Source organism: Carassius auratus, unplaced genomic scaffold, assembly GCF_003368295.1.
Source record: "Carassius auratus strain Wakin unplaced genomic scaffold, ASM336829v1 scaf_tig00016311, whole genome shotgun sequence".
Lineage (NCBI taxonomy): Eukaryota > Metazoa > Chordata > Actinopteri > Cypriniformes > Cyprinidae > Carassius > Carassius auratus.
Window position 1 is genome coordinate 1 of NW_020524663.1, and position 10,699 is coordinate 10,699.

Below are 10,699 nucleotides of genomic sequence, written 5' to 3' on the forward strand. Positions count from 1 at the left end.
TGAGTGAAATCACCAACAAGAACCTGGCGAGGTACATGCGTTTGTGTCTTTGGCATCAGGTTAGAGTACCTTGGCTGAGTAACTTGGGTCCACAGCAAAATATGTACCATTCCCATACATAGCTCCTAAAAACAGAACAAGAACAATAGTCAGTTGATTTAAAACACAAATAGATGCAAGTGAAAAAGTTTATACGTAATTTGACTGATACCATGCATGCCAGCGAAGCTGCGATTGAAGCCGTGATGGTTGATCTGATCGGTCTTATCAGGGCCAGTTCCATGAAAGAGAAGCTTTTCGTTCTTTTTATGTTTGTTTTTAACTTCCATCCTCTTTTTTGATCATGTAGCTTTTCCAAAGTGTGCTATTTTGAACTCTTTCAATCTAAAAGCAAAAAAAAAAAAAAAACGTAGATTTACACCATAGTACTAAAATGCAAAACCAGAATCTTTCAAAACTAATAAATAGGAGGTTTATCATTAGTCTAGTATTACTTCAATGATGTTATTGGTTAGATTGGTTCTCCGGAACTCTTTCTCTACTTTGGCAAATTCTTTTGAGCCTGCTGTGAGTTTTACAAGAACAACAGGTTTTCCTTTCATGTCCTCCCAGTCTGAAGGTAAAGGCTTTGAGTTGCAGCTGCAGCTATTGACAAAAAGAAAAATGTGATTAACTAATCCTTGTACAAGATCTATGTTATTTAATTATTAAATAATCTTACCTTGCAGTCTACTCTATTCAGTTCAATACTTATTCCTCTTCTTGTGGCCTCTTTGCGAACTAAATCAGCTTTCATATCATCATTGTTAATTTTGATTTTCACTGTAGGCTGTCTCTTCCGATAGGCCTCTTCCAGGTCATAATTGGTCAATATATCAAAGTTTTTGACGCTCCGTCCATTTTCCTGATAATGCCACTGAACTGTACTGCTAAATGAAAAATGCCTCACTTCTTCGTTTTTCCGTTCTTTCCACCTTTCTGATCATGTCTTGAATACGAATGCCTGCAGTGTGAACATCTCTTGTCAGACCCTCCAGTGTGATGACAGAGTCTTGGCCTTTCTTCTCAAGCCGGACACTGACTGTGAGCTCCCTCTGCATGGCGTTCAGTGTTTCTCCATCCTCCCTGGTGAAATGAGCAATGGCTGGATCATGGATTGGGATGCTCACATGCTCCCGTAGTATCAAATTGCTGATCATTTCCTTGGCTTCACTCAGGTCCTTTGGTGTCTCCCCACAGAGCTGAAACACAGCTGGTTCAATTTTTTCAAACCACAATCACAGAGTCTTCATTTGTGGCAGAATCTGAACTGTCCCCAAAGAAAAAGTCTTGATGGAAAAAGAAAACAAAACAAACAGAGGAATTAATTACTGTATTATTACAAATAATAGACTGGATTAGCATTTTTAGAATTTATTACTGACCTTTAATTTTGGTCAGAAAACCTTTATCCTCCTCTACTTTCTCACCAGATCTTCTGATCATGCTTTGGTGGAAGTCTGCCACCATGTTCGTCTGGAATATAAGAAACTTCACAAGCCTTACATGCACCGGTTTCTTTTTCTTTACAAAGTCGACAACTGCATCAACCATTGCATCTGCAACATCAGCTGGTTGTGCACCTCCCTGACCTAAAGGGTTAGAGACCAAAAAGAAAAAGAATAAGGAAGTGAATAATTCACACAATAATTCCATTAAAAAAAAATACTAATTATACAATAACTAAATAAAACTCACTGCAATTATGTAAAAAATAAGATAAAAGTTTCTTACCAGTGCCAAGAGCTGGGAAGGCAAGAGAAGTAATTTGGCGTGACTCACATAACTCCAAAACAGACATAACAACATCCTTAATGTCAGATGGACTATTACGTCCAATAATATGGATGATGTTTCCACATGGAAGCTGCCCGGCTGAGGTCACAATCTCTGTCTGCTGTATGTTTGATGATCCCACTATTGTGGAGGGGGAGGGGAGGGGGGCATATTTACCAGTAGCACCTAAAGTTCATTAGAACTCTTCAAAAAGGTAATTTACATCAACAAGAAGAAAATTGCACATTTGAAAGAACACAAACCAATCTGTGAACATTCTTGTTCCACTTTTACTCCAGCAGCATCTAAAATGGCCTTGGATACTCCTGGATTACAAAGTAAAATCAACTGTCATATTATAATTCTCTTTGAATGTGAAAAATTATAAATGAGTAATTGATACAAGACAGTGTGTATAGTTGAATGAACCTGCTTTCAGTGAAAATGTCTTATTTGAGGAATTGACAATGGCATCAGTTTTTTCTTTAGTTATGTCTCCTGAAGAAACCTCCAGAGTCACTTGACCCAGCTGCATAATGTGGACCCCGAGAGAGGGAGAGGAAACTTTGCCAACGGCCCCTAAAAAAAAAAATGTTCTCACTATCCTAATATATCTGTGACATTTGGATATTTTTGTTAATAAAATGAATATTTTAGCAAAATATATATATAAAAAAAAAAAATTGTGATAGACATCAGATAAGAAAGTGTTACCAGAGGTCTGAGCTGACTTGCCAGAAATGTTTTTTTTAATCTTGACATGTCGCTGTGCTTCTTTTGTGACAGGTCCCTGAATCCCATGTCTAAAGACACTGATGAAGCACTAAAAGATAAAGCACAGAAATATAAATGAAAACATGTGCAACTATGTTACATTATTAAAATAGGTTATAGTTTAAACAATACAAGCACACATCTTGACTTGGTCATACTGTATGAGATGGGAAAACTTGACTGTGATTTTATGGTTCTTGATTCTAGTTTTCACACTCACCTCTACACTCTCCCTGTCAGAAGGGTGCACAATCACGGTTACCTCTCGAAGATTAGTAGAGTTAAATTCCTGGACTTCTGTCAGCATGATTCCGGCCACCAGATCTTTAGGAAAGCCAAGATTCCCAGTCCCAATAGCCGGGAAGACGACTGAAGCCATTCTACAGCTTTCTGCATTTTTCAGGCAATTTCTAATGATCTGAGCGAGTACCTTTTAAAATGTAAATAAATATATATATTTTAAAGCAAGATCACCATTCCTGCTCCTGGAGAGCCACTGTTCCAACCCTACCCCTTCGGTTCCAACCCGTCTTCAACACACCTGCCAGTAATTTTTAAATAACCCCGAACACCTTGATCAGGGTTGGAGATAGAAGACAGCATCATCTTAATCAGGATTCTTCAAACTGCCCTGGAGTGCACATTTCATTTTGTATGCACCCCTTACCAGACACATCCAATTTAGGTCTTGCAGTCTCTACAAATGATCTGATAAATGGAACCAGGTGTGTTTGATGAGAGAAACATACAAAATGCGCAGTGATGAGGTTCCTCCAGGACAGGTTTAAAACCCCTGATCTTATGTGACAGCAGGTAACTACATGGTTTTTCTCACCTTATGTTCTGAGCCTTGTTTCCAAAATGGGCAAACTACATGGAAGACTTTTTGACAGTTCAGTTTATAACCATTTGTGATGAGCATTTCACCATAATTCATATTGTTTGAGTGAGAAGCTCTGTTGATTTCTGACTGGAGCTGATGACCAGCAGTCTGGAGAAGTGCATTGGAGACGGCACCTTTTCTGAGGTCCAAGTCCTCCGATATAGTGTTTACAATTACATCAGCCTGTAGAAGAAACAAAGGAGATAATAAAAAATTGTTAAATTTACTTGAAGCACAACATATTAAGCAGAGGTGTAGCTAGCAGGGTGGGGGTCTGTAAACAAGTATGTGGTACACTTGAATATGGTACACAGAGTGTGACTGATCAAAGCAAATGGCTTGGTTTTTGTTTTATTTTTTAATAATTATTTTAAAAGCCTAATTGAAAACATTAATATTAAATAAAAGTCTTTAAAGGGGTGGTCAAACTAGACTTTAAACGTGCAAAATTATTTCGGACGCCGCAGCGAATATGGGCGAGAGCAAGATAAAATGGTCTCTCTTCAATTATCACAACATGGTTTAATATGTGCTTGTACTGTGTCTTTTACGACGGCGCCGAAAGCGTCTTATTATATTGTACTCTCTGTATCTCTCTCTATATGAATATATACACCCTAAGCAATATTTTTTTTTTTAAATGTGCTCATTCAAATGTACCAAATGTTCCTGTTTCCACTGACACTGCAAACCATGCAGCTTCTTTTTTTATTTTATATTAATAATCTTTTAAATATGTATTATATAAAATAGGATGCTGCCCTTCAGCTAAAGTAATATAGTGCTTCCTTCACAGAGAGGTCCCGCAGTGACGTATCGATCATCTACTGGTCCCACATCTTCACGTGATGCGAATTCGCAGGTCAGAGTTCACCAAACTTGAACTTTGGAATGCAGCGAAATGCAAAATTTTTTGCATGAGCTTGCGTTTCCGGTCTGACGCATTCGCATGCATATGAATGGAAGTCAATGGAACAAAATGTGCAGTGTGACCACCCCATAAGAAGTAAATGGTTGCTATGTATGTTCTATCTGTCAGAATTTTGTAAATGAACAATTCACTTACACTCGCATCCTGGATATTCCCTTTGCTCAGAATGATTTTTAGTCCCTCTCGTGTAGTTTTTCTCTCAAGAACAGTTAACCCTTCAGAGGTATCTGATCTGCCACCATAGCTTGAGGTTTCTCCTCTCCAGTGTGCTTGTTCTTCAAAGTCTCTTTTACCATGACCTTTTAGGCCTTCAAACTCTTGGTTTCTTTGGCCATAGGTTCCATGGCCATGACCACGACCATTTCCACGATAGCCTTGTCCATTGTTACTATACCCATGGGGTTTGGTTTGATGAGGGAAAGTTATTTTAGGGTTATAAGCAGCAAACTCCTTTCTGACAGCTTGAGTCATGGCATTCACAGTTCTGTCATTATTGTCAACCAAATGAATTTTAGTTAATGTGCCATTGGAACCTCTGCGGTTATGATCATCAATGTAGTCACACACCTCCATAGCGATCGATTCAGTGCAAAGATCAAGAGGACAACCAAATATCCCTGAGCTAATAACTGGAATTGCAATAGAGGAGCAGTTTTTCCTTGAAGCTTGGTTCAGACTTTCCCTCACAGCACGTCTCAGGCGTTGCACAGTGGTACGTCTGTCTGAATCACTGAAGCGAGGTCCAACAGCGTGCACCACATATTTACAGGGAAGACGACCAGCGTCAGTGATGAAGGCATCTCCAGGCTTCAGAGGCCCATTTACTTTTATGTGTTGGTCACAGATTTGCTGCAGACTTGGTCCAGCAGCTTGAAGAAGTGCTAAAGCTACACCACCAGTGTGCTTCAGATCTCCATTAGCAGCATTGACCACAGCATCAACACTGATCTTGCAAATGTCTGCCTTCCTGACAGTAACAGTTAGTCCACCTGGTATTTGAACCTCACAAGAGACGTAGCCAATATCTTCAAAATTACCTTCACTAATTTCATCTTCCTCCTCTTCCAGCATGTCATCTTGCTGAAGAACCACCACAAATCTATTTTCCTTCAACAGCATTGAGAGCATCATTTTACCCTGCTCCATGAAGTACTTCTTTGCTCCTGCCTTTTTAATTATCAGTGTGTCCGTGCAGAGACTATCCACCAACCTTTTAAAGAAGGTCAAAGCTGGCTGGACAAATGCACGCTCTCCAGACAGTTTGATCCGGGGTCTCTTTGAATCAAAATTCACTTTCATCTTATCAAACTTAATTAAATGCTGCCAGTCTTGTGATTTTCTGTCTTTTATTAATTCAAATGCTGCATATGATTTTACACGAACAGTTTCTTCGATTCTAGTGTGTTCCTCCATAAAACTTCTTAATCTCTCACTGACTTCCATCACTGGTTCTCTTAATCCAGTCACTATTACTTTGTCTATCTGTGAAATGTGTATAGACACCGATGTTTTTTTGGAAGTATTAAACATATCATGCATTTTTGTTTTGAGAGCCTGCCACTCCGGCATTTGAAGCACACCCTGATCTTCTACTGTGAGGTCTTTGGTTGTAAGAACTGTATTTATCTTCTTCTCTGCCTCATTAAGTGCTCTTTCTGTGCTCCCAATCACAACAACATCTTCATTTGCGATTGTGTAGACAGCCGTTATTCCATGAGATATGAAGAGATCTCTGGACATTTCATCACAGTCCACTGATTTCAAGAACTCCAGGATTGAACGGTTAATCTGTAAGGACTTCTGTTTTATATTTATTTTCTTCTCAAGGACCCAATTCTTGAAGGCAAGAGTTTCTGTATGAAGACCTGATAAAACTAATCTGTTCATCTTTTTGTTGTAGTCAATGCGCAGATGTTGAGAAACAGTTTTCAGGCCATCTTGTTCAAGCAGAGAGTACATGGCAGGAGAAATCTCCATGTCCTCTGTCACACTGTTCTTCTCTCTCTCTATTTGATTTGTTCCTCTCTCCAAAAACTTCTCTATGATGGGTTTCAGTCCAATTATCTCATGGGCCATTCCTGCCAGTGTCAGCACACCTTTAGAGGCATCCATGTCTATTAAAACCTGATCTTTCACTACTTTTTTTATATCACTTTCCACTTTTGACCACAAGGCGTGTGACACGGGCCACTCAGATGTTGTGTAGTTTGATATTATTTTCTTGAAGGCATCAGTTGCATTCTTACTCCAGCCATCAATGTGTCTTCTGGTAACTCCTTTCTGTTTCAGTAATGCTGGATCAGGACTGAGCAAAACTTCAGGTTTGCCCATGTTTATTTGGCAGAAGTGTGAGCTCATCTGGTCTTTAATGGAGGAAATCTGCCCTTTCTTGAGGATGAACTCTCTGATGGCAGAATGTACACTGACTGTAACGGGTTCAGGCAGCTTCATTTGTGGCCTGTTGCCACCATACAACACTGTATCCAGTGATTTAAAGTAGGGATATATCTTGACTGGAACATCACAGATGTTATTCTTTTTGAGCAAAACTCTCTCTTTGGCTGAAAAAGAATAAATTAATGAACTGATGTTGACAAAATGAGGTAAAGAAGTGTTATCACTAAATATGTAACTGTAACAGCAAAGACTGCCAGCAATTGTACGTGTATTTACCTTCTTCCTCCTTAAAGATAACCATGGCTGCTTGTTCTTCTGGAATTATGATAACATCCTTTACCGGACCGCCCCATTTCTCAAAATACAGTTCCAGCAGCATCTTGTTGTTGTTGGCCTCAGCTGGAAGATCCTCCACTCGCACACATGTGCTTCTCTCCAGTGCACAGGCTCTCAGATTATTCTTCTTAAACTTTTCATGTGTTCTGCTGTCCTCAAGGAACTTTATTGCAGCTGTAAGAATTTAAGAATCACAGAATGTGCTAAACACATTTAATCAAGTAAAAAAAGCAAATGTGTGCAACAGTATCTAACACTACATTATTAAAACTGCCATATAATAACGGGGAAGCATGATTCTTATTCTCAAAATAGTGTTTTTTTGCAGTCGGTTTAAATGAGTCAATTAAAAAAACAGTTTATCAGGACTTTTATGTTGTCACATAATGACATCAATACTTCATGCTATCATCCCTGTAGGTGAAAATACACACTCAAACTGTATATAGTAAGATAGTTCCCTCATATTATTATAAATGGGAGAAATTGCAACATGCAACATGGTGGAATACGTCCCGCCTCCTAAACAATAGAGACAATTAATAAAATCATAGCATCACTGCTGTTAGAAGCTCCAGTTCCTAGTGTCCTGGAGAGGCAAGGCAAGGTGCAGAGTAGTATATGGATTTTATTTAAAGCTAAAAAAAAAAACTGTCACTTGGGAAAAAAACCGTCAAGGCCTTGAGGCAAAAAAATAAATAAATATGACGCACAACTGAAAAGGTAGCCTGGGTATGACACAACACCTACACAAGGCAAAACCCCTTAACAATTTGGCACAATTAACTAATAATAAGATAAGAAGGGGGAAGGCTTAAGCAGAGCCTGAGTGGGACTCATTTTCCTGATCACATGGATTACTATTGAAAAAAAACTGGATTTTGCTGTGAAAATAGAGACTAATGACACCTGACTGTCACAGCAGGCCTATCCCTATATTGCCTCACATGGGTGTAACCCCTCTGGTTCTTTTCCACCCACTCTGGACAGGATTTAACTAACCTCAAGAAACATTTAAAATTTTACATTCTTTCATGACACTTTCAAAAAAAGTAATTAAGATAACAATATTAATTTTATAATAATAATAATAATAATAATAATAAAACAACTATTATTATTATTATTATTATTATTATTATTATTATGTGAAAATTGTAATGCTATTATGCAAATAACAAATGTAAATATATTTTTCATAAGAGTAGAATAACTTACCACTGGGATTTTTAAAGGTCACAACTGCTTTTCTTAATTCTGGTATTACTTCCATGCTAAAATCATTTCCAGAAAGACTGCTGATGTTCTCCACCAGAAGAGTCAAAACATCTTGATTAAAACCATCGGGAAGGTTCTCCAGGACCACAGCACTTGACTCTTGAGGTTTCTCCACATCCAACTCAGTCTCCAGGACATCTTCAGGAAAATTTAAAGTGACACGTTTAAACATGCAAAATGATCTTGAGTTGTTTTGATGGTTAAGTACCTAACTGATGCCTTTAACACTGAAGAGTAAATTGTATCAGAATTAGTAAGATAAGATCATTATAAATAGTAAGATAAGACAATGGTAAGATAACCTGACCAATAAACAAGATGGCATGTGCATATTCTTCCAGATGATTTACTTACTTGGTTCCTGATATCCACATGCCTGCTCTGTCTGAAACCACATAAATGCAAAGCATTGGTGATTACTTGAGTTAAAAACACCGCCAGCTATCTTCCTACAGGAATTCTAAAATGCATCTATATCTCGTCCATAAACGTAATATTTGAATAATGAATGTTAGACCATATATTCATATATAGCAGTAACTTGATGCAATTTGTTGGTCCTATATTTGTGTTAAGTTCACTCACTCTTTGTCCAGTACTGTCTGCTTGTTTCTCCACATCACTGGGTTTGCACACTTTTGACTCGCTTTGGTGACTAGCAGTGTTAATATCATTTTTAGTCTGGGAGAGGATGCCATCTCGACCTTGAACACAAACATCAGATGCATCACAACAAATAATTTTCTTATGTAAATGGAAACCGTTAAGTCTCTCTACAAGCAATTAAATAATACAGTATTACTTGGTCACTAACAAAGTGATATCCTCACCACTGAAAAGGAATGTGAGTCAGAACATCAGAAATAACAGTAAAATATCCCAACCAATAAAAGTTTGCATGCATGTAAGCAGCCAGAGACCAAAGTCCACATTCTTTACTTACTTTGTTCCTGATATCCACAGGACTGCTCTCTCTGAAACCACATAAATGTGAAGCATTTATGAGCACATGGGGAATGCTACCATACATGTAGAGTGACTTCTCTCACTCTCTTCACTCTCAAGAAAAAAACATGGAAGAAAAGCTGGTTGGTTGGTACCTTTAGGTACACGTTTAAATGTTTTATATACTAATATTTACACCTGAGGTTCTAATATGAACCATTTTGGTACAAAGGTGTATCTTTTGAAAAGTTGCCACCCCAGTGACAGATTTTCTACCTTATTTATTTATGTATTTATTTATTTAATGTACAATAAAATAATAATCGTTACTCGTTAAAGTTTTTTTATGATAGACCATAATAACTTGACGCAATTTACATGGATTATAGAGCTATAATTGTAGACTTTGTAGCTATAACTATACACACCTTTTGTCCTGTGTCTGGTTTGTACACTTTCAACTTGATTTGCTGATTGCCAATAGTAATAATGTGTTCTTCCTGGGAAAGCACGCTATCTCGGACTGAAATAAAAACAATCAGATTCAGTCAGATACATCCCACAACTTCTCTCTCTATCGAAAATGGAAAAAAAAAAAAAATAGAATAATACAATTTGCAAATAAACTCTTTATTTAGAGACTTTAAAATAGTTTTGACAAAACCGCAATGCAAGATCTAAATTTTATTACATTATAATAAACCAAATGAATGTTATTTTGTTAACATGTTGATAACTTACTGCGAGATGATTTGAACAGAATCGTAGCAGAGTCGCTCCCGTCATTATATTGTACGATGCAGTCTCCTCCCTGAGATCTCTTACTCTGAAAGTAAATCTGAAGTTTATTTTTCACACTTTTAGTGTTTGTAGCCTGCCAGTTTCCTTCTACAGTGATGGGATAATATTCGTCCATCGTGGTTTCTGGTTAATGAGGAAAAGGCTTGCGATTCACTGTAAATAGGGAAGACGAATCACGCCCTCCTGATTATTTTCACTTTTGTTTCTGCATAAAAGTACTGGGTTTTTTTATGCTTAACTTAATATAGGCTACAGTAAATTAGTTTACTCTTAATCATTTTGTGTTGGAATAAGTTTTTGATTTGTTGTTGTTTGTTTGTTTTATTTCCCCTCAGCAATCCAAATTTTGTCAAAGTCCCCTAATTAGTTTCGTTTGGTGGCATACAGTAAGACTACTTTGGGCTGTAATAGTGCTCTAACATCCAACAGATGGCAGTATAGACTCATCCTGAAATCACTGATTCGTGGACTTACACAGTTTGTAAAATAGTATTTTAATATAAAGGTGCCAACCATACTTAGAAACATTTTCAAAAACA

General features: G+C 37.6%; 1 pseudogene; it reads right to left on the reverse strand.

Moving 5' to 3' along the window:
• Positions 1 to 5: 5 nt before the first annotated feature.
• LOC113075045 (poly [ADP-ribose] polymerase 14-like) lies at positions 6 to 10,327 on the reverse strand (annotated as a pseudogene).
• Positions 10,328 to 10,699: the final 372 nt, after the last annotated feature.